This window comes from Phalacrocorax carbo, chromosome 12 (genome assembly GCF_963921805.1).
Source record: "Phalacrocorax carbo chromosome 12, bPhaCar2.1, whole genome shotgun sequence".
NCBI lineage: Eukaryota > Metazoa > Chordata > Aves > Suliformes > Phalacrocoracidae > Phalacrocorax > Phalacrocorax carbo.
Window position 1 is genome coordinate 1,223,684 of NC_087524.1, and position 24,250 is coordinate 1,247,933.

The following is a 24,250-nucleotide window of genomic DNA, read 5'->3' on the forward strand; positions in this document are numbered from 1 at the left end:
TTCTCAGATGCTATCAGTTCAGACAATTTGTAAAACCATACAGATCCTATGGTTTGTAAACCATAGGTTTCAGACAAAAACTCTGCTTGTGTTTTTGGTTTTGGTTTTTTTTCCTACTATAAATACTTTGAAGGGGACCATCAATCTGGCTGATGATCAGGGCAGTCTATCCTGGAGGTAATGAAGGGAGAAGAAAACCAAACTGGGCTTTGAAGCAGTGGGCTGAGAAAATCTAAGTTAAAATGCTGCTAAAATTCTCCTGTAACTACTTAGACTTCTCTCTTTTAGCATACTTAGCTGCAATTTGATATTTTATCATCCCACCTTACTCTAATCTAAAATGATGTAAGAGGGCGGTTCTTTTTTTGTTTTTTTCCATTTACACTGATGGAAGATGACCGGTATTGCAGTACTGGTAATAGACACTGGAACAAATATGGCACCTAATAGCTCCCCAATTTAAAGGTAAATTCAGAGGGGTTGGACCTAAAGCTCAACAAAACCTCCACAGGGATTCCCTGTACAAACACACAAAACGCCCTTCATGAGGGTCCAGGCAGAAGGGAGCGACATCACAGGGAATTGTTCTTGGAGAGCCCTTCTACTGTCAGTCACAGGCTGCTGCAAAGCGGGGAGGTTAACACACATCTAATTATTTGATGGGATTCATATTCTTTCACAAATGTGATGAATAATGCACGTGTGTTGAGTCAAGCCAGAGGAAAATCGTTCCTTCCCCAGCTTATTATTAACTCCTTGTTGTATAACGTACTTGAAATAAGTTTGTTCTGTGGCATTTTAATATGTGGGCGGATGATATTTGTGTGTGAGTAATTTTAACTGTTACACATGCTTCTTTTTTATATTTGAATTGAAATTAGAAAACAAAAAAGTATCCCTCCCACCTGTTTTTGCCCCCTGCTTAACACAGGCATATTCCCTATAACAGGTATTCTGCAGTTTTTGTCTACTCTGGCTTTGAAAGGCTGCAGTGATGGGCCTTAATCTGAAGAAAGGAGCTCATTACTGCGATGTGTTTCTTGATATTCTGGGTTTATTTCCCTTTTTTTTAGTTAATTCTATCACATGTTTGTATGTGTCCTTGAGACTGTTAAAAATATTTTCTTTTCCCTGTTGTTAAGCCTAAGATATCAGGGCATAGCTTTAATTTTTTGTCCACTACTTTTATTCTTACTAAACCAAACTGCATTTTAATTGTGATTTATCTTCAATCCTCTACAGAGCCCCATATCTGCAATTTAGAATAAGTGTATTTTGAGAACAAAGTCTTTTTTTTTTTTTCCTTTTAAACAGCAATGAGTGTCCCAGATTTTCTGCTCCAACCAAAGGAGACTCCAACTCTCCAATTCCAATTTTGCTGGAACTTCGGAGGATTGCTGCTATTCAGAACAACGAGCAAGGCTGGGGTCCTGGAGCCCTCTGCTGGGTGAGTTACAGAAGGCAGACAACTGGAAGTAACTCACTGAACTCAGAAAATGCTATTGCCGTGCTGGCGTATTTCTTTCACAGCTGATTACAAATGTGCTCAGTTTGAAATCCAAAAGATGTTTCTTTCCGTTGCTCTTGAGGAAGCTCATGTTACAATTCCAGAGTCTTACAGGTAAATTAATCTGCATCTCGAGGTTACAATTAGACTTATCAGAGCCTTTTTGTCTTTACTCTTCCTTGGCAACAGGAAAGTTCTATACAAATATTTCCTTGGTTCTTTTTGCCTCCTCTTATTTACTGCTACATGTACATCTTATCACAGTTACAAAGGTCTTGTAGTCAAATAACAGACAATTCTGTGACAAACGAATCTGTTTCATTCCTGTATTGTGACTTATTTAGCTTTCTAGTGTTCACAGGTATAAAAACTTTTTTTTGGTGACAGAGAAATGAGCAATTTATCTAAAAATAAATAGCGAAGTACATGAATAGTAAGTAAATGAACAATTTGTCTGTCATCTTTCTGTCAGAGAACTCGCTGTGCTTTCAGTTGAGTCTTATAATATTATACACAGTAGGCTGGAGCACAGAAAGGTGACATGTATTTCCAAAAGCCTCAGTATGAGTCTGTTCCAGAAAAAGGAATCAGGAATTTGTGTTCCCTGACTCATCCTACAGTTCGAAGCGTTCTACTTAGGAGCGTTTCTGAGGATGTGAAAAAACAAAATAATTGGGAAACAAAGGGTTTTTTCGGTCTGATTTCAATATTTTGAGCAAAGCTTGTCTATAAGGGGCCAGGTTTTGAGTTGCTCCTTCAGTTTGGCCAACTGTAAAGGAGCAGTAGGGGGATGATACTGAGAGCCCTGAAGAGGCTTTTGTTCTGCAAAAGCCCCTTGATACTGTTATATGGGATGGTGATGTACTGGAGCCAGCGGAGAAAGTAATCCTAAAGTTGGTGTTAGTTACAGCAAAAAGAACTTGCCAGCTGGCAATGTCAGATGATCCCACAGCTAGGAGGAGCTTTTAGACTGCAAAGTATTTGCACGTGCTGTCCTGGGTGCAGATCTTGTAAGTGCTGTGTGTTCTACATTGGACAGCTTTTCCGAGCGGCTTGTGGGTGTAACTAGTCAGAGCTCACTAATAGGCTGGGTCTTAGTCACTGCGTATGACTCTCACAGTGCACGCTGGTTTTTATCTTTTGGCAAGTGTGATACAGGGCTTTCTCAGCACTATTTCTAGCCTTGGACAACAGTCTGCTACCAACGGATGTTGTGTTGTTCTGAAGCAACTGACATTTGCAGCATCAATACCGCTGAGATTTGCTGCATTTTACTTGTAATGCAGGCCCTACTACCAAGAACTTTCTGACCCTAGAATATTTCTTCTCAGCTGTGTGCCAACGCAGATACTGGACAGTTTGCCAGGCCAAGGCCAAACTGCTTCAAATTTAGTTTATTGGAAGCTTGTTAGTTTGTCATGTGTATTATAGATGAAATATTGACAGGATCTGTTCTTCTGTTGCATTCATATGTGAAAGTAATTTTTGTCTTCTATTATTTGTAGCAGCTCACTCAGCCAGAATTCAAGTGTGAAGGCTTTCCCTAATTTAGAGGACTTTTAAGAACTGGCCAATTATGCTGCATATAGCTATATGTGAACATGTCTCTGAATTTACGTAATAAATGCCCAACTTCTGCAGTCGGCAGAACTAAAATATGGGAAGAATCAGAACAAGATTTAAGCACTCTGTCTTATTGCTATCTCTAATATTTTTTGTTCGGATGCATTTGTTTTGTTCGGATGTAATGGCAAAAAATCTAACCATTTCTGTGCTGGAAAGAGCACAGGACACTTGGGCTCTGGTCCTCACCTCCCTCTGGCTTTAAGTATTATCCTCATTTCACAGATGGACAAAGTAAGGCAAGCAACGTCTGACCTTTTTTTCTTAAAACACTTTGAGATCTGTTACTGGAAGGTGTATTAAAAAGCTACAGTCTTCTTACATAATTACGTAGCTTTTCTGTAATATATCCAACCACTTCATCTTGGGCAGACTGAAAAGAAGCAGCATAATCAGCTGGGATAATGTACCTGCCTGCAGAGCATCCTGATTAAACTATAAAATATAAATTGTATTTGAGTAAATCATGTAGTAAAAAAAAATAATATTTTTTAAAAAAAAGGATGCTGCCTTCAGGAGTTCCCTCGAGAGCTCCAGTCAGTTTGTGTCTTTTGGATTCTGATGGCTGTTATTTCTGATATCTGGAAAATATTCCCTGGTGCGCACTCAGTTCCTTGTCTTCTTTTGGTGTCCTGCTCTTGGAGGGTTCTGCTCTATGACTGGCACATAGGAGAAGACGGAAAATGAGTTTGAAAAATTAGGGTTAGGAGACAAATTCATTCTGAGCAGCAGTGATCAAAAGTTGCAGTACCTGGGAGCAGGCACAGCCTTTGGAGAAATGCTTAGTAAGTTCAATCAGGTTTCCACAGGCACATACTAGTAAAACCACTGTAAAAAGCCTACAGTGGAGGGGAAATATTGCTAAATAGAACTTGCCATCTTCTACTTCGGGCTATATAGAAATGATATCCTCTTCATGCAGTATGGTCTGGTTAACCAGAAGGATAAGTTTACTCCCTTTTTTGTTTTACTGTACTACTGGTTGCTTCCCGTGGAATCAATTACTCGTGCAGTTTATGAGCGACGTGCACTCATTTCCCCGAGGCAGCCCAGTTATTTTGCTTGTTGTCCAAGACCGAGTCCTTGCCCCTGGTTTTTTGGGCCGCAGGTGGACTGATCTGCCTGAAGAGTGTGGCAGAGCAGAGGAACTGCTGAGGGTTGCTGATGAAGAGCAGCGCAGCAGCTGAGCACTAGATGCCACTCAGAGGCCACAGTAGGAGCTTTGCGACTCTGCAGCATCCCCGGGGGAGAAGGCTGGGAGCCTCAGCTCCCGGAGAGCCCGGCATGGGATGCAGGCAGGCCGTGCTCCCTACATACTCCTCCAAGGATGCTAACAGAGCAAATAATGAAAAGGTGAATCAGGGGCCAGCAGTAGCGGATTCACCCCCCATGTGAGTCAGGGCCAACAGCAGGTGCTTCAGGTGGGAACTAAACCTCCAGAGTTACCAAATAATCTCCCAGCTTCAATGGCTTTGTGCACAGGTGTCCCCACTTCTGGTCTATTAGCCAGATGGGCTCAGAAGGAAGGAGGAAGAGCGGGGTGAAAGGGCAGTTATAGCTCAGTGGATGGGATTTCGTGTGAGTTTAAGGATGATCTGAAGAGCTGTGGCTCTTAGAGTATTTCTCCTGGTACAACCCCTCTGCAGGTAGGTCTATGGAAGCCTGCGATCGATAGAAATGCGGTTAACAATCCCCTCCTCCACCATTCCCATATGTGTCCTAAACATTGGAGTATTGTACTGAGAACTAGGCATCAAAAATGTCTATAATCTGACTAAACTAATACTGGGCATGAGTCACAAGCCTCAGCATGGGTTTTCTGCAGCTCAGAAAATGCAGGAGTATCTGAAGAAAGGTTTGGCTTGTTGAGATAAAGGCTCTTGTGGAGTTTGGATTCATAACAAGGCTGAAATAGAAAGTTTTGATGGGACAGCATCTTTTCCGGGAAGTGAGTCTGCTTTACTGAACAGCTTGAAAGTGAACACTTTCTGTGAATAACTATACACCTTTTAAAAAAATACTCTGTTCGTACAATGTAATGTTAGCAACATGAGCGTGTTGCTTCAAAGTACAAAGAAGCTTCCTGAACGGGGTAGTGAAAAAAGAGAAAGATATATATTTATATATATAACTTTATATGGAGTTTTGAGTTAACTGTGTGGCTTGCATTCATCTTCAAGGCTGAGGACTACATGTCAATCTCGAGGAAGCAGGGAGGGATAAATCCTAGTAAAAATCCTAACCATTGATGCGTATTATTTCTCTTCAATTACTTGGTATTCCTACGTAGTCAGGAACAGTGTGCAGTGCATTGCTAAGTGAGGTGCGCTGGTCTCAAATAGCAGCCTTACAGACAAAATAAGATCTCTTCAATATTAGCTACAGGAGTTCTTTAGGCAGGAATGGTAGAGGAATGTGTCTTACAGCTGAGTTTTTCTGAGTGCTAACTTCCTGGGCGTGCTAGCGTTGCTTTGGTGGCCTGTAGTCTTGTGTAACCCTCCCGTGTGAACTGTGGTTGGGTCCAACCTTGTTATGGTAGAGGTGTGTGGGGGGGAATTTGACCTTAACAGAGTTAAGTGCTTAAAAAGAATTTCTCTTGTGTGCAAGATAATGCCTTGTCTGGCTGTTTTAGTCTCTGTACCAATTGGTCTGTAGAAAGAATAAATATCTGTTACAGTAGATATCTGTTTGAGTTAGTGCAAATGGCAGAGGATTGTAATTTTGGTGCTGTATTTGCTTCTTCCTGACCAGTTGAAACATCTGTTATGTGGGAGTCATAACCTTACTAGTGAAACAGCCAGTGTGAGCTAGAAGTTTTGTGGCATTTCAGTAGCCTGGCAAAATGGTTTCTAGTAGAAAGTAAAAGGAAGAAATATTCTGTCCCTTCTGACACCACCTAACTTCTGGAGAAATTACCTTCTAGTAGAGTGATTGTTCACTAATGTATAGAAAGCTCCTATGTATTTTTCTGTGTATCTATGAGTATGTGAAGGTATATTGTCTTATGGTTGTCTAACCCCACAAAGTAATCCATCTGGGCCCCCTAGGTGTGTGAACTAAAGCAGGTGTACTTATCTAAGGCAGGATGTTGGGAAATTTCTGTTCTGAACTTGGATTTAAATGCAGAAGTGACTACTTCGAAGTAGAGCATTCTCAGGTATTAAAGAGTTTGGTCTTCTGTATTTAAATTACACTGCCATTGCATACACACTCTTATCCATGAAGCCACCCAAGTCCTAATCTGAAATTTCAAGGTTTTCTGTTGGCAACATCTTCTGTGGCCTTCCTCATATTAGCATTGATTTACAGGGGAGATAGAGAACACGGCTGTGTTATTATATACCCGGCTGCAATTTCTGTTCTAGTGATTGAGTGTACATACAGAATTTTTGAAACATGGCCATTCTAACTTATTTTGTCTTCCTGTCAATAGCATGGCACTTGTCCAAATTATGGATCAATATCAGCTGATCTTTTTATGTTAAACTGTAATGAAGTTGCCTCTCTTATTGGAGATGTGATCTTGCTTCAGGCAATGCTTTCAGCTGAGAACTTTTGGAATGGAAATAGGGGAGGGGGGAAACAGAAGTGGAGGAAAGACATGGGGAGGAATGAGGAAAAGCCAGGGGGGAGAAAGGCAGCAGAAAAAGAAAGAGGTAGGAAGAGAGGAAGAGGGACTGGGTTGGGTTATGGAGAGAACTGACTTGTACTAGCATGGGTAAGAACTGTTGGCCTCCACTCTGTTGTCAAAAAGCCAGTAGTAGACACTGGGAGTGAAAGCCTGGCTCTCTTGATACCTCAGATAACATTACCTTTAAATTCTGTTTGTGGTTGCCTCACTCTATCTCGTACAGTTTGTGAAATCAAATAATTTAAAGAACAGAGGAAAAATGGGGCGAAGCAAGGAGTGGGGAATGAAAGATGTAAAAGGGGATATTAGATCAGCGCTGCTTTCCCTTGCAGGGAAGCAGTACAAGATCTCTACAGTGACTCCTCCAGGTCGTTATCTAGCTCTGAAGAGTTTCAGGATACCTGTGTTGTGCGTTAGCTGTAGCACAGAGGAGGTGGATGCCTATCATTTCATAGTGCTGCCCCTGCTTTTACTTTAATCTTATTTCACTTTCTTGGACAAAATGTAGAGGGGAACTTTTGTAATCCTGTTTCTAGGGTAAAAGGTTTGTGAAAGAAAGAGAAGGTGAATTTTAGAAGAAGAGTCCGTGGGGGACTACATTAATTTTCTTTTGTTGCAAAAAACAGCAAAGGGCAACTTAGTGATTATGGAGCTGATAGTCAATGGCTGAAGTTAACACACGCTTTCCTTTCTAGGAGCAAAGTGATGCTGATATTTTGGTCTTTTTCATGAGGCATTTAAGAATAAGTTGGTTTCTTTTGTGGCCTCTCCCACAACTCTGAGCCACTCTGTTGCATCTCTGTTTTGGTTGCTATGGGTATGTACAAGCTGGAGAACACAGAAAAGCTTCAGAGTCCAAATGTGTCTCTTTGTCCCATATGGGAAGGGTGAGGCCTGAGCATACACCAGTTTATACACCAGTTACCCCCCAGTTTCTCTGGGGAGGTGGGTAGGCACACCGATAGGGAGGGAGCTGTGGGACACGCTGGCTTTGTCCCTGAGCTGCCTGACAGGACGATGGGGAGCCTGGGAGGCATTGCAGCAGGGACCTCTTGCTCAGAGTAAATGCTGCCAGCCTTGTGTTCCAGCTGTCCTCTACAGAGTACGTGGAATTCCCTGGAGGTATTCTTCCACTGAATTTCCCTTGATGTGTAGTCCCAGCAGAGCTTTAGTTTCATATAATTGTATGCAAAGATCACAGAGTCCCAGGTTGGAAGGGACCTCAGGGATCATCTAGTCCAACCTTTCTAGGAAGAGCACAGTCTAGACAAGATGGCCCAGCACCCTGTCCAGCTGAGTCCTGAAGGTGTCCAATGTGGCTGAGTCAACCCCTTCCCTGGGGAGATTATTCCAATGATGACTGTCCTCAGTGTGAAAAATTTCCCTCTGGTGTCCAACCGGAATCTCCCCAAGAGCAACTTGTGTCCCTCCCCCCTCGTCCTCTCTATGGGACTCCGTGTAAAAAGGGAGTCTCCATCTTCTTTGTAGCTACCCCTCCTTTTCTCAAGGCTGAACAAACCCAGATCTCCCAGCCTACCCTCGTATGGCAGCTTCCCAGTCCTTTGATCATCTTGGTGGCCCTTCTCTGGACCCCTTCCAGCCTGGCCACATCCTTTTTGTACAGCGGGGACCAGAACTGCACACAGGACTCCAGGTGTGGCCTGACAAGCGCTGAGTAGAGCGGGATGATGACTTCTTTCTCTCTGCTGGTGATGCAGTGAGTTAGATTGTTAGTTTCTTATGTAGTTTCTATTTTCTCTTTCTCTTGTCTTGATCTCTTTCAGCCCTACAAAGCAGGGTAGGAAAAATAGCAAAACACATCCATACCAGTATATATCACTTCTTATTTGTAAGAGTCTCCTCTCATACCTTTTCCTTTCATTATCTTACCCTCCTCCCTTAGAAGGATGTTTCACTGCTGTTTTGTCTTGGCACTTCCACAATTTGCTTGATGAATTATCTGACAGTACTATTAGAAGAAACTTTCTGAACCATCATCCCTCACAGTGCATAGACATGAACAGTCTGCAATAAAAAGAGAGGGAATCTTTTTATGAAAGTAATTCTCAAAGTCCAAGACCTTTGCTTAATTAAAGGTGTATTGTAGGAGGCCTAAGCTTTTTTGCGCTTATGATACTCGCATTCAGTCTGTTCTTTATTCTCTTCCTCTTTTTTCGTATTATTTTTTACCAGTTTCTGCTCTCTTTCTCTGCACCCCCTTCTTCCCCCAGTTGTACAACTTCATGGCTCTTTCTGTGTCTGGAAGCTGTGTATGTATGTCTCTCTAAATGTTACTTCATGGAAGCATCTGGAATGACCCGTATAAGCACAGAGTGTTGGATTTGAGAAACATGTTACAATATCTTCATAAGACTTGGAAACGTTTGGGTAGGGTAGTTAGAAAAACTGAGAAGTAAGGGATATTGAAGAACAAAAGCAAATGGTTTGTTTACAGTCAGACAATTGTAGCTGAGTTTGGAATTGAATTTATATTGCATGGTCTCATATAGATACCTTTAATCCCAAGGATGTCATCTCCTTCTTGAAGCCTTTAGCAAAGAATACCTAAACAAGACTATATCTAAATATCTCAAACTTTCCTGGGTTTTAGGGCCTTGGTAAGTGAGGGCAGTGGTGTTATTCCAGTTCGGCAGGTGAAGTATTGAGTCACACAGACAATAATGCAAATCTGCATTTTAAGTTCTTGCTCAATCACTCAGTCTTAGACAAAACATTCTTTGTTTACATCTTGTGTTTTATTTCTGAACTGTTTTGTTTACAGAGTATGTGTCCGCTTGGACGATTATGTGCAGATTGTTGAATAAAGACGGAGTGTAAAACTGGAAAGGGGTAAACTCGGTTGAGTCTAACTTTACTGATAATAAAAGCGTTATACCACCAATGAATGTACCCCACTACTTTGGAAATTAGAAGTCAGACTTAATAGCAGGTGTAAAAGGAAGAGGGGCAGTCATGACTGAGGGAGCATTGTATTTCTGTGCATTACAAGAGAACAAAAATGATAGAGTTGTAGTTCAGGGTCCTGTCTGTGTTCTGTTAGCAAGCAGGTTACCATAATTGGTTTAAACCCATTCCTGGTAAAATTCAATTGATTCCAGTGGATTTACACCTGGGATTAATTTATTCTTTAGTTTTCAGTTTTCAAGCTCAGAAGGACTATTGGCTTGTCATCTGTGGCCTGCTGCATACCACAGGCTGTAGAATTTCACCCAGTTATTCAGGATCAAACCTAGTAGCTGGTATGTTTTGATAAAAGGCACCTTTCTGCACTGAAAAGCCTCGAGAAATGGAGGAGACGCTGTTGGAAGCTTGCTCCAGTGATCTTTTCCTTGAACAAGGCTGAGACTTTGGTTCTGTTCCTAATTCTGTGGCAGTCAAACTTCTCTGTGCCTTAATTTCCCTGCCTATAGCTTGTGGATAGAATATTTAATCTCAGCTGGAAGTAAACTTAAAAGTCACACCGGAAGACTGATAAATGTGAATAAAATATCACTCTGTGATTGTAGTCGGCACTCTCCTCTATCCTTTTTGTTGTTCTGCGTTTCTCATTTTGATTTTCCCGTCCTTAGGTCTCTGATATTTTCACTGAAGGCACTAAATGATGTGCTGACCTTCTACTGTCTTCTGATTGTATCTACTAAAATTTTATCTACATTTTCTTAAAGAAAAACACAAAACAATTTTAGAGAAAATCACATACATTTGAATAGAGAAAATACCAAGTTAGCCTTTCATTTGTTCATAATACAGCACTTCAAGAATGTATTTTGCTGTTATTTATGTAGCTGTGTAATGAGATGAGAGGTTCACAAGAGGTTTTTTTGTTCCATGTTACATTTCAGCTTTCTTTTAGTAACTGCTGTATGAGATCTGTCTGAGGATCTCACAGCTGTGTCACTGCAACTTTTGGGATAATCCTGGCAATGCAGAAGTCAGAATTCAGGTTTTGTGTCTCAAAACACATGGTTTCAAGGGCCCAGAAACAGTGGCACAGAGGGTTGCGTTATGTTTCTACCCAGGAGAGCCTGTGGCCTGCAACCAGGGACTTGGTTCTGGATTGTCTCCTATTTCAAGCTGGGCATTTGTAGCTCTTGGTACCAGTATGAAAGAGAACTGACTGGTGTTTTCCTGTTGATAAGTTTTAGGGATAGGGACTGAGAGCTGGAGGCTCTTTAAAGAAAGGACCCATAACCAAATGGACCCGTGGGATATAGGCACTTCTTTAGAGCTCAATATTATAGTGACAGCTACCTTAGAAGTGAGATCTAAAGATGAGGTTATATGGGAAATGGAAGCCCCAGTTTCCAAGTGTGATCTGCTGTCAGTAATGGTGTGTGGGCATGAATGTCTTGAGCGATACATACATCACTGACAGGAAAGGCTCAGGAAAAGAGTGCAACCTCTCTGCTCCTTATCTTGGTTTGGCATTTTATTAGATGCTAGGATCAGTTTAGCCCCTATTGTTTCCACAAACAATATGAGGCTCTTGCCTGCAGACTGCTTTATGAAGGGCTGGCCCCTCTCAAGCCCTACCGACAAGGGCTCTGTAGTTGCTCTTGTTCCTCTGTTATTTGCCAACCAAGAGATACCATACTATCACCATCATCTTTGCCTCTGCAGGTCTTAGAGATTGGTAACAGCTGCAATTTTCCCTGTACCTTCTTGGTACTTTTCCAGTTCCCTCTTCAGCTGATACTCCTACATCCCCCTTTCCTGTTCCCAATGGTTTGGAAGGCTTCATCATGGGGGCTTGTGGTGCCTCTCCAGTGTTCCTCTTGCCTGGTGCTGTCCTGTCGCAGCCCTGGTCCCCAGGGGCTTGTGTGTCCTGCCTCTGCAGCGTTTGCCTTGCCTGGTGCAGCATTCAAGTGACACCTTAATAAAAAGCTTTCCTCCCTTATCTCCTCTCTGCTGCTGTGTCACTGGGCTGGGGATCGGGTTCCCATCTCTTTCACACGCACACCTGGTCATAAAACACTGGGTTTGTTTTTAACCTCAAACCAGGGAGCTTTAATTAAAGAGACAGTGACCTCTTTTATGAGTTTGCTCGCATAGGGTTTCAGGGCTATTGTCACATACAGCTCACATAACAGAGCACCATCGCACAAAGCTCCATTTACACATCCTTCCCCTGCTTTTTTTCCTCTCCTCTTTTTGTTTTCCAAACGCAGAAGGAGGTTGTTTTCTTGTTTACCCCTAGGCGAAGTTGTCTCGTGTTAGTAGCCTATGGCTAACAGCCTCTTTGAAGATAACCTACCTTTCTTAGTAAGGACACGCAGATGCCATTAGACTTGGAGAAATGTTATTCTTCAATCTATGCAGGAAATCATCTTCCTCTCCCTAAATTTGCTGAATATGAACGACCAGTTAAAACGGATCTCACCCTCTGCTCCGTTCTCATACCTCTATAATGGATTTTTTTTGTTTCTTACAACAAGTACTTCTCAGTATTCACTGTTGTATTTATCTGTATTCATTAATTTTCAGGTGCAATAAGTGGCCAATAGCCACAATAAAATTTTTTATACATACTCAAGACTGATATGTGCAGGGACAGGCAGGAAAACTTGTCCACATTTTTACACAGAAGAGTTTATGTGTAACTTACAGAAAAGTGTTCACAAATGCAGACACGTGTATTCCCATACACATATACTCAAAAATACAGAGACACACAGGAGCACATACACAGACCAGAACTTATTTGGGGTAAGCAGACTTCTAAAAAAGGAACTCATGGACAGAAAAACCGCAGCTGGGACACAGACAAGCAACTACATAACTGGTGGAATACAGAAGCACACTTGGAGGATACACACTCACGCTCAGAAGAAGAAAAATACATGTGGAAGAGTGTCTGTTCCCCCAGAGAACACCCTGTGCATGGACCTTCAGAAGCAGGTACAGGATAAGTGTGCAGGAAAACATATATGTAGAAACTTACATATGCCAAATAACTCTAGTCACATAAAAGTTACTGTGGGCGCATAACAGCATGCTCAGGTGCTGGAACTTTCACTGAATTGTGCAATGTCTTTGCTTTCGATGGCACTGCTTTCAGTAAAAGCTCACTAATATAAAAAAAAATACATGGTTTAGCTGCAAAGGTTGTAGACATGAGAACACATGCTCTTACACATACAGATATGTAGATATATATTGATGCATTACAGATACATTTTTTTACTTAATATCTTAATACAGAGTTGCCTATACACAAATATACCACACACACAGATATACCCATGTCTATGTTCATTGAGAGAGACTCACTCAATATCTGTGTATGTGTGTGTTGGGAGAGGGTCATAACCTCCTCCATTCTTCTCCTGAAGGGGTTTGGATAATGAAGGGAAAAGAAATGAGGCCTGGGGCTAATTTGTAGTGGCATTTCCTGGCCTCTCTTCTGCCAATGAAGCTCCGTTTCATCTTTAGCCTTATCAATTCTGCAGTCATGTGGCTTTCCGCTTGGACGCCTCTGTCTCTTCACCCTCCTCCCCAATCTCCAATGCTAATGGAAACTTCGTTAATGCCATTAATCTGCTGACCGGGACAAGTCAAAAACATATCCACACAATCCGAGCCAGGGCTGCAAGTGTCCTGGGGCTGCCAAACAGAGGCACCCCCTGTGTTCATTGCATTCCTGAAAGAACTTCATATTGATTTATTTCTTTCTTTCTGTCTCTGCTTTCTTCCTTGGTGACACTGCATCCTTCAGAACAGGCACCAAGTAGATGGCCTTTTCTTCCTGATCCCTCATAATGATGTTTCTGCAAGAATCTTCTCCCCAGCCGTTCCCTAGTTGCAGTGCTAGTGCCTTCTTTCAGTGTCCCCTCATGGCATCCTTTTTTTTTCTTGTGCTGTCTTTGACAACAGGCTTGTGACTGGTATTTTTTCTTCTTGCCTAGTAGAATTTCATAACTAACTGTTTTGGGAACCTGCCTGAACTGGGCTAAAACAAAAAGCATGCTGCTCTACCTTCATATTAGCTACAGGATACAGGCAAGTGTTTCATTATCCAACCACTGTTTATTGATTATGCAGTTGCTGCCAGTTCTGTACTTGAAGGGCTGTGCTGTTGGGGTGCCCTGTCCTCTGACATGTTCTGAGCTCCCCTAAATGGCTTTTGGGGAGTGAGGTCATAGCATCGCTTTGCATTTTACTGCTGTGCTGGGTTTTATAATGCTTCACCATTGTCTTCTATCTCAGTTCAGTATCATTTTTGGTAATGTACCTTTCTCTTACCTATGACTTCAACTTCCCCTGCCAGTGCAGCACACCTGCAGAAACCTGCAGCTCTGAGCGATGACTCACCGTCTCCTTATGCCATAGTATTGTCCAGTGGCTGAGCATGTGGAGGTCCCACATGTCACGATTACACTGGCTGAGGTCTTACTGAGAAGAGAAGATAGACTCTGTTTCATACTTGTTTTAGGAGAAATTTTCTGTGATAATCAGAGTTCATAGCCAGCTCTTGAGAATGTCAGGATGTTGAGTGATCTGTATTTGATCTAGGAATCTTTGTATACATAAATGAAATAGTGACAGTGGAGGAGGAAAAGACAGCTAGGAAAGGCATGCCATTAGAGTTGTGACATATGGATATGTTTAGAAAAAAAGCATCAAATTGATGAAAACAAGGAGAGAAGTTGGCAGTTCAGCATGAGCTTTGATGATGTCAGGCTAAATCTGGAACGATATGGGCCGTGACAGAAGGCTGAGCCTTAGTTGCCACCTTCAGACAGACATCACAGTAAAAAGGGATTGTTTTACAAGGAGAGAAGACAAAGAAGTTTCAAGTTCTTCAGTCCTGGCAGGGGTTGAAGTCAAAAGTTCATCCTCCTGTAGTTTTGGGTACAGAGAATGCATGTCACTTCCCACCAGCCAGGAGATGCTCCACTGAACAGAGGATCTTCCTCCTCCACCCAGTTGTGGGATGAGACATACTTTTTCATCTTCAACGGAAGATGAACACAATGCACTGTCTGACACAGAAGGATTGGTACCATGCTTGTTTTTTGGGCATCACCGAATGAGAGGGGAGGGGAAAAAAGGAAGAGAGTGTGTAACATTGTGGTATAAAAGAAAAAAGGCAGCTGGGATACTCAGTGCCCCAAAATTCCTAGTCAGGTGAGTGGGACAGTATCTGTAAGCCTAAGAGTAGTACCTGCTGGGGCACTTTCAGAGCCCCAGAGAACTAAAATCAAATAATTGTAGCCGTAGCAAGTGTCAGGGCAGTTAACAGCTCATACAAGAACACACATTTTGGTTCAGCTGTGAACTTTGCCTTCCCTTCTTCATATCCTTGGGGGGAGAAGAACCTAAAGTGCTCATGGTGGAGAGGAGTCTAGAGCCCTGGGGCTTGATGGTAGGAGATTTTTAGCATCTTTTTACTGCCTTAAGGAAGCTGCCAGTACCTAAGTGAATTTCTTATCTGGAATAGCACAGCGATAATACACAGCCTGTGATGTTGCAGTGGTTATCATGTGCTAATCCTGGAGTCTGTGCCACGTGCATGGAGGGAGCGATCGTGCCACACTGTCCTGCAGTAGGTCCATTACTAGCAAAAAGATCTTCAAAAGAGTGAGTAGTTTGTGTGTAGCAGGCTGCTCCATTCCCGGGGCACCTTAATATAGAAGCAGAGGCACCGGGCAACTAAGCCCTACCCTAGATAGAACACTGTCCTGTCCAGTGACTTCGACAAGTCATTTAATCTCTTTGTCTAGATGTTTCCTGTGTAGTCCGCTTGTATCACAAACTTCTTGAGTAAGGAGTGTTTCTTCCTGCGTGTGCATCCAGCAAGGGAGGTGGTCCTTCTCTTGGCTAAAGTCTCTCAATGCAACAACCTATGTCTCCATATGGCAGGAATTGTGCATTAGACTGAGAAGTAAAAGTTACTTTGGGCTTCTGATAGTTGCCAAGAAATAAATCAATTCAGCAAAGCCTGCATTAGCTACCTCGGGTACTGGGAGCATCCCAGCTGTGGCAGCATAGAGCCTATCGAGGTTAAATTTGGATCGTGTCATGATGCAGCTTTCATGCTGGGAAAGAAGCTTAAAATGCCAGTGCTGTATGTCTTATGACCATTCCTATTTGAATGCCACTGCTATGCACAAAACTTCTGCTGCCTGCTGGTTGGTATGCTCTGACCCATCTTTGGCTCAGTCTTTTCTAACTGCTAGCCTCACAGGAGCTGTCATGCTGCTTTGCAGATTCTGCCCAGCCTCCATTTTGCCATGGAAAATGTTCCAAAAGCGGTGGTGAATGCAGTTTTTCAGCAAAACGGTATTTTATTGCAGTCATGATGCTCTAAAGATACGGAGTAGATAAAGTTTGTAGTTTGAAATAATGTCAGTATATCCACTGACCTAAAAAAAACCAGGCTTTTTTCTACCTCGTCCTGTTTTCCTTATTACAAGACTTTTTTTTTTTTTTTAACGTGGCAGTCAGGCAGGGTAGCTTTTGTTTCTGGTTCTGTTGTAAATGTGTGTTTTGATCATGAGAAGACGTACTCTGTCTTTGCATTACCCAAATGTAAAGCGAGGAAGACAATAATTCCTTCTCACTTCCTTTTCTGGCTTGTCTAACGTAGGCTTGCCCAGCACAGTGTCCTAGTCAGTGAGCCACAGCCTGGGTTGATGAGCTGCTCTTGTCTCTGTTAGGCTTTTTTTTGCAGGCTGCGTGGGCTTCTGGGTTTAGATCCACAGCCTGCAAACCCACCTGTATTCAAACATGTCTTTAGCTTATCTTTTAACTGTATACACGCAGTACTTGGTGCGTTGTGATGTTGGTATGCTTCCGTATCACTGAGGGATAACCAAAACGTAGTATTGTAGCGCGCTCTCCTTTCTGTCTACCTTATAGTACTATTATCTTTGTTTTCCTCTTATCAGCAGAATGAAATCAAATTTATAAGTGTCCTGTGAGTAAGCCTTAAGCTTTCCTGGGGAGAAAAACCCGCAATATTTTGATGAGTACAGCTGTTTCTGGTGGTGACTGCAGCGAAGAGCTGAAGGCTTTGTTGCTCTAAATTCAACAATGATGGAACAAAACCTGGGGAGTGGCCTTGCCTGGAAACCTTTGGGTCTACCAGTTCATGGCAAATGAAAAGTGATGTGACTTCTCACAAAATGTAGTTCGTTTTTTGTTGCAGAGGGCTGAGAGTTAGAAATTCCCACAAACACAAATGAATCTATGTTTTAAAATCCTTGCAGTCAGCAAGGGAAGAAACTTCTTTGCTTTAATGAAAGCACAATAAAAAGGAATACTTGCAGAGTTTATTTAATTCAAAGATGCCAGGCTCATTAGACAACTGATGATAGAACATGATTCCACCTCTAATTAGTACGTAAGAATCATGTTTACTACTTTCGAAATACACTCACTTTCTAAGACAGGATGTTGGAGATATTTAACTTTAAAAAATCCCCACAAACCACGGGGGGCAAATTAGGACAGGAAAAATAGAAGAGAAGGGATACAACAGAGGGAAAGAGTAGTCATCCTTATAACCCTTGCCAAAAAGAACAGTCATCTTGCAACAAAAATGTTGCAAGAACCTCTGGTTTACAGTCTTAGTGGAAAGTCTTTAAGCTCTGGAGCATGGTGCCTCCTACCACCGATTGGAGACACCCGCTCACTGCTTCAGCAGCGCTGCTGTACGCAGCACAGCCCTTTGGAGGAGCCGCTCTTACTTTCCTTATGAGAACTGACACGATCGCAGCACAAATTACTCCAAACCACTCTACTTGGCCTGTAAGTGCTTAAATGGGGGCAAAATCCTGTTTAAATGGAGGCAAGAACCCTCTGTTTCCCCAAGAAGGTAATAGGTGAATGCCATTTACTTGAAAGGGAACAGGTTTGTGCTGTTTTTTGCAGTAGGTGCAAGGGAGTGCTGGTCCTTGTTTGTAAGAAATTGCATAAGCTGCTTAGTTTCACGTAAGAAAGCTGACCAAATCCAGTATTGAGTGCTTAAAACTGCAGTAGAAATCTTTACCCTGAAGAGCCTATTGTCCAATATGTTGGTTTTGAATCTGGTGCATGAAGCCCATGGTAGGCAATCTGCACCTACTCCTTGGTATCCCCTTCAACTGCAACGTTCACCAACTCATCAGTTCTTGTGTCTGTGCAGGAATGTAAGAATGAAGTTTGAGAGCTATCAGTCTGTTAGTCCAAATTCTTGGGAACTCCTAATTTTTACAGACAAAGGAAGTGTTAAATGTGTTTTACAGAAAGTATAAATATCTGGGTTAAATCATAACTCATGGTTGATCTTTTTTCTGCCTCACACATGAACTCATCTACTCACCGAAACTTCAACTTGTGTCCTCTTCAAAGGCACATGTCTTTTGTGGATGGGCACGAAGAGAATTTAAGAAAATACATGGTTTTTGCAGTACTGAAAAGTGCCGTAAGAGAAGCTGAAGGTTTGCGCTGCAGCAACTGCTGCTCTAGGGTACTGTTCTGGCATTTGGTGCTGACAAGGAACACACACATGGTCTTGGTGTGGTGGTTTTTTATTTTCTTTTTTTTAAATTTTATTTTTGTTGGATTTTTTGTTGTTCTTGATACCATGGCTGAGGGGATAGACCCTTCTCTATTCTGCTAACTTGATCTAGCTTGAGTTGCTGAAAGCCACTATGGTTTGTAGTTTGGTTGCCTATATGAAGTAAATGTGCTGGTCTCAGCCAATTTCCTCAGACAACCCTATGGGTGACAATAACGGTAATTTAGTTGTTTATTTCAGGCTCTTCTGAAGTGAGATCTTGAAGGAGGGTTTGTCCTATTGCTGCTCTTATTTTATGATCTCTTTAAAGGACAGAGGAGGATCAGGACTTGGGATAAAGTCCCAAGACTGACCTCGATGTCCAGAGCTCCAGCCTGACCTTAAATCCACACAGAAAGCAGTTACCAGACATTTTGTGATGTGAGTCCGGGTCTCCACTTTTCATCTGACAGAGCAGCAGTTTAGGAATCAACACTCTGTTTGCCCTACTTACCCTGGTCCTAGTTTCTAACACAGGAAAGCTGTTGGCATAGGCACCAGACTGTCACTTTTGTGCCCGAGGGAGGAAAGAGAGGAGTCCTCACCCCATCTTCCTTTTCAGACAGTCTCCAGGAGTTTTGGAAGGAGCTTTTTACAAACCGTCTTCTATTGTTGGCCAGGAGACAAAGGACGGAGGAGCTGGATTTAAGCATAATGACGTGAGCTCCTCCATGCAGAAAAACCCAGCTGAGAGACCCCCCCTGCTCCACACACACACAAAAAAGGAAGAAAGGGGGAGAAAATCTTTGAAAATAACTAATTAAAGTTGTTTTAGCCTCTCTCTCTCTCCCCTCCAAGGGCACCTAATCTCACAGGGGGCAGAGGGGGAGAGAGGCAAGAGGAACAATGAGAACCATCCCCCCCATTCTCTACACCCCACCTCCTGGTCTCTGAGGTTTTAAAACAAGAGGCCACTTTAAGTTAATGAGCTATCAGCTGACTGGGAAAAGTCTCTAATGAAGCCTGATGTTCACACATTCCCCGGCTTGCTGAATAGGCCTCTGCCAACCCCATAACTGTCAGAAAGTTTCATTCATAAAATCCACATGCTGGGGGTGGTGGAGATGGGGGCAGGGAGGGAGCTGGGTGGAGATGGAAGCGGAGGAGCGTGGGGTGGAGGTCTCCCTATGGAGCAGTCAGCCCCAGAGGCCAAATAGGAACATGCATGGCTGGGACTGGCAGGCTGGAGGGTGGCAGGGACCTGACTCCACTCTCCATTGTTTGGCTGGTAATTAGGAAGATCCTCCAAATGGTTCTGGAGGACATAGAAGTCTGTGGGAATAATTAGTGAAGATTTGGGGGATGTTCCAGCCGTTATGTTGCCAGCTTTGCTAGGGCCACAGGGGCAGGTGATGGTGGGATGAAGCCTAGGAGTCATTCTGGGGCTTTGCTGTGAGGCTCAGCAAAGTATGGTCCACATGTCTCCTGGCAGGACTTTAGGACTCATGTTTGTGGGTGTCACTGGAGGAAGGAGAGTGGGAACACAGGGGAAATGCTGGAGGAAAAAGTATAACATTGGGGGAAGAAGGAAAAGCCATCTTTAACATAAATTTAGTGGTGGTGATGTGTGCTGGAGCTAATTCTCTTTGGATAGTGCGCATGCTTTTGGCAACAGCGAAAAGGAAAGGTGCAGATACAGGGTCAAAAACTGGCTTCCTCCAAGGGCTGGACTATGGGTTTGAGCAGTGAATAAGCATTGTAATCAACAGTAATCAAAGACCATGTATTCTTGTGGCCTGTAAGGTTTGACATAAGATACTTCCAGGTCTTTCCTGAAGTTCTGAGCAGCAATGTCAAGCCTAGATTTCTTTTAGGAGTTGTTGGATCTAATGGTGTGAGCACAGGAATAAGAGCACTGGACTTCTGTCTCTCTCTTTGAAACTTGCTTCTCTGGTGTGTTTGTTTAATCAGTTACAGAAAAATAAGGCTATGCAACTCAAGGCAGGAAATGTGCTGAAGTTGATGGGCCTCCTTTTGGTCCCTTCCCAATCCCCAAGTCAGTATGCGGCAGCAGGACCGGAGCATAACTGTGAAGCGTCACTTAAATTTCAGCTGTGCCAAAAGGCACAGTTAAATGAGAGACAGTCTCTGCCTTGGGGAGCTTACAGTGTAAATACATGATTCAGAATGAGTGGAAAAAACCACTTAAGAGTCTTATTCAAAAAAACACTGAAATAATAGTAGGATGTCTGTTAACTCTGATGATCTTTGAAACATGATCATCTGCCTGCTATTACACAGGGTGTCTGAATCCAGGGAGAGCAGACCTAAACAAGGAGATACTCACAGCTATGAGCCTCACATAAAGACAGGTATCTCTTTCTCTGGGCGAGAGGCAAGTGCCTAACTGCCAGACTACACATCCCACCCTGCTCCTCAGCACTTCTCACCCAGTAGCTTACACAGCTCCCCATTCCCATGTACTGCCTCCTTACAGCTACATGTGCCCATATGTAACTGAGACGTCTGAATTTCACTGCAGATAAGCTGCCTGGAAACCAAGGCTTAAGCTCTTTTGTGTATTCTGCCCCTAAACTCTGTGTTTTGTTTCCCCATCTCTGAAATGGGAATAGCAGCAAATAAAGAAATGTTCAGGTACTGTTATAATGCAACGAAACTCAGTAACTGAGCTACCAAGTTTAAGGAAGGGAAAATTAAAACCCCTATAAAAGCAGCTAGAGAAAAGATATTTCCCAATTCTTCAGTCACACCACAGCCTTTGCAGTTTACTATCAAATCCCAGTTATGTCCTCTACAGCACTGCCTCTGCCATATGCAAAGAACCACACAGATCCCCACACTACTCCAGTGAAATGTCAATGATAGGACAAAATAGATAGGAAGCCAGAGGTTTTTACTGAATGAAATATTATGGCACTGACTCATGACTCATTTTAGAACTCCAGTCCATAGAAACTTCTAAAGGCAGCTGCTTTCCCAACACATTAATCTTTTCACAGAATCCAATGCTTTTAATGCTACCTATGCCCCTGCACATGCTGTCCTGCGTGTGAAGAATATTCACCCATAATTTCTCAATATAGTTTGTGAAATTCCATCCTCTTTATATTGTATACAAGCAAAGGCTGTAGAAGTTGCTGGGCTGAAGGGAGGGCAAACTCACAGAAGAGGAGAAATCTCTGATGAATAGCTAGCTATTTACACACTATATAGCAGATAATCGACTGTATGTTTGGTCATCTCGCCTCTTCCATGTGCTGAGCAAGGATCATCTTGGGAATGAAGGCATGTTCAGTTCTACCTGTGCCTCACTGAACACCAGTTCACATGTGTTTTGAGTTGGGCATGAAGCTGTCTGTTTTCGTTGTTGTGGTGCCATTCATTGGATTAGGTGCTGAGTAGTTCTCCAGCTCTGGCTTTTCTTGCTCTGGTTCAGGAATGCAACACCAACCAGATCTACCTCAGGTGAAGTCTGGATGGTCTCTGTTTGTGTTGGCTTTGATTATTTTATTTGGTTTTTAGCTGTCTGTCACTATTTCTCATCAGCAGTATTTCGTTGGTGTCTGGTGTACAAATTGCTGACAGGGAAGAGGCAAATTCAATATTATTAGATGTCTGCTCATGCCAGCTTTTGCCCCTTCAGTACTGGATTGCCTCTCGGTAGTACCATTGCTCACACACGGCATTCCCTTGCCCTTTATTAGTAGTCTCTTCCCCCTCTCAGCACTACATTGCTCTTGCTGGTATTAAGTTTTTCTGGCAAATCCCACAACAGTTTCGTGGAGTGCTGGTTTTCTGTCACTGCTCCTTATATTTATTTAGCAGCTGGAGGATGGCCGGGCTGCCTGTGGTGAAGGGCACTCCTGCATGCTTTAGGCTCACTTGGATGCTTTCAGCCTGATCTAAGGGCTCTCCAACAAGGAGCCACCAACATGCCTCTCAGGGAGTTAGGGAAACATCTGCTGAAGGGTTTGTTCCAATCAGGTCAGAGACTTGCTCACAAACTGGTAAAGGAGGAGGGGAGCAAACAGGCAGTGAGCAAGTCCCGATGCAGAATAAGCTCCACATTTTGTGCCGCATCATGGGTTGTGTTTCCTCTGTACATGAGCCAAGGGGGACCACTTGCTTCACCAGCCTCTCATGTGAGCACTTAACGACACAAGAGGATCTGCTTCTTTCCCCTTGGGGGGACGCTGGAAGGGAGAACTCTCAAGGGCTAAAGAAAACAAAACAATGTTTGCTTAGCTGGAGAGCAGAGTGTGCCCTGTGTAAATGGTACCAGGGCCTAAAAGTGCCTCAGAAATGAAGTGCCTCTGAAACTGGCTCCATGAGGTAAATGTAAGGCAGGATGATGCTGTTTCCCCACCTGATGGGGTGTCCGGTTGACTCCTTTAAGGGTCAGATTTTGGCTACTCTGGGCCTCAGCTCCAGGAAAAATTACATGAAGGATAAAGTTTTCCCAAGGAACAAGAGTTTCTCCCATGGTTCTGCTGGTCCTGCACCTTGCGGGCAGCCAGTGAAAGGTTAACCTGTGAGTCCCGCTCACAGGACAAGGGCTGTACTTGTGGGAGGGAGAAAAAGCAAAACGGTATTCAGAGAGCTCTCCCCTGGCATGATACAGCAACCCATGGGTGAGGGAGGGGGTCAGATATATTCTTTGCTCCCAGTGGCCAGATTCAAAGGTTTGGAGGAGTGAAAGGTAGTTGCCAAATCCTGGCATGTGTTTCAGGTGGGACAGAGAATAATCCCTGTTTCTGTAGCCCCTTGGTGTGTTACAGATTTTTTTTCTCTCTGGACTTGACCCACGAAGAATACAGGTCCTATTTCTAATTCTAGGCATCCTTGGGTCAGTCACAGGTGTGCACACCAAGCTGGCATGTTTCCAGTGGAGTTGTTGAAGATGTAATACCCAACCTCGCATGTATTTCTGTATTCTGCAGAAACCAAAATGATGAAAATACAACATTCCTAGTACAGTAGGATCAAAAGACCGCCCTTGCCACATACAGACCCCCTGCAGCTTTTGTTTCTGTGACTGGATGACTGACTGCCATTTATCATCTATGTACACAGAAATGTCTCATCATACTCAGGTGGATTTCATTTCCAGCATAAACATCTTTTTGCAGCAGTCAGTTCCCAGACCTCTTTTCCCTCTATAGGCATCTTGGTGATGCTCTGGATTTCTAGGAGTGCCTTATTTCTCATCATACATGTTTTTTTCAGGTGAACTTGAAATGTATCCATGCTGGCTGTTGATTAGTGGCATCCTGAGTTATTAGTGATCCTTACAGAAATGGGGATATCACACTAAGAGGTTCTCTGTTCATGGTTGTCTTCCTCCATGATAGTAGGCCTGATACTACAGTAGAATCTGTGTTCTGTTGTGTAGGAAAACACGCTATCGCACCTCAGTATTAAATCAATCATCTAATGTTTCCAGCAATTCAGTTTGCTGGGTGGGGATGTCATAAAAATGATTAGGCTGAAAAAAACCCCAAACCTCTTTTCTATTCAAATGCCTTTTTTGTGTGTGTATGCATGTGTGTATTTTTGAAGCCTGCAGTGGATTTTCTGGACTCATGACATGAGGTTTTATTATGTGGTGCATTACAGCCCTTGTGAAAAATAAAACATGTGATGTGGAAAGTCTCTAGTAAAGAGTGACTCAGGAAAAGGAAAACAAAACCCTTCAGTCTAACGAAAGAACAGTCTGTGTGAAAGTAGCTTGGTATTTAATTGGAAATTGCAGTCAGTCTGCAGATGAACAGCCTTGCTGGCATCTGCAGGTGGGTGTTTTGCTTATGCTTTACAGTTCTTCCTTCCTGCTTGTGCTTGTGAATGTGTTCTGCCTGTGAGCTCAAAGATGCAGAGATGGCTGAGATTTGTGGCTGTTCTTATTCCAGAAGTATCAGCAGTTCCCAATATCACATAAATGAGTGTTGTAAAAGTGTGTTAGTAAGAA

The 24,250-nt window shown here is 43.0% G+C and overlaps 1 long non-coding RNA gene across 1 annotated transcript in view; it reads left to right on the top strand.

Moving 5' to 3' along the window:
- LOC135315463 (uncharacterized) overlaps positions 1 to 24,250 on the top strand; it is a 295,947-nt gene that overhangs the window by 2,257 nt on the left and 269,440 nt on the right. The window contains exon 2 of the long non-coding RNA XR_010374926.1: positions 1,315 to 1,447. This is a non-coding gene — a long non-coding RNA (uncharacterized LOC135315463). The remainder of the gene's footprint in view (positions 1 to 1,314; positions 1,448 to 24,250) is intronic.